General features: G+C 66.5%; 1 pseudogene; it reads left to right on the top strand.

Annotated features, from left to right (window-relative positions):
* The first annotated feature begins 238 nt into the window (after nucleotides 1-238).
* LOC111733417 lies at nucleotides 239-547 on the top strand (annotated as a pseudogene).

Genomic DNA, 547 nt, shown 5'->3' with positions numbered 1-547 from the left:
GGACACATCCCCAAGAGGGCAGAGGACGGGTCAGCTGCAGCGGGGCGCTGGGCACCCCAGCAGAGCAGCAGGCCCTGCCTGGGGGCCTTCTGGATCTGCTGCCCACCCCCAGGGGCGTCGTGCTCAGCTCTGCCCCTCCTGCTGGAGGAGGGGACGCCTCAAGCTGAGTAGCCCCTGCTTGTAACCCTTCCGGAGGCACAGCTGCTGCCACCGCGGGTGGCGGTCCTCCGTGGGGTGACGCAGTGCGTTGGTGACATTGTGGAAAGACGGCCGATCCCCTCGTGTCTCTCCAGGAAACAGCAGTGAGTCAGAGGAAGTCCCCAGCACGGGGGCCGCGGGGAGCCCGGCACTGCCTGGTACCCACCGGGCGCCAGACTCCAAGTTCCACGCGGGCCACGCCAAGATGGACGCCATCAAGAAAGGACATGCCAAGGACAGCCAGCGCTACAAGGCCGACTACGAGGCCCAGAGCACAGACGCCCAGAACTTCTCCTCCGAGTCCAAGCGGGAGACGGAATACGTGAGAGCCGGTCCCTTGTCCCCGTGA

The sequence above is a fragment of the Pteropus vampyrus genome, unplaced genomic scaffold (genome assembly GCF_000151845.1).
Source record: "Pteropus vampyrus isolate Shadow unplaced genomic scaffold, Pvam_2.0 Scaffold565, whole genome shotgun sequence".
In the NCBI taxonomy this organism is placed as follows: domain Eukaryota; kingdom Metazoa; phylum Chordata; class Mammalia; order Chiroptera; family Pteropodidae; genus Pteropus; species Pteropus vampyrus.
The sequence above is the reverse complement of the archived record's forward strand: the minus strand, read 5'-3'. Positions and strand labels throughout refer to the sequence as shown.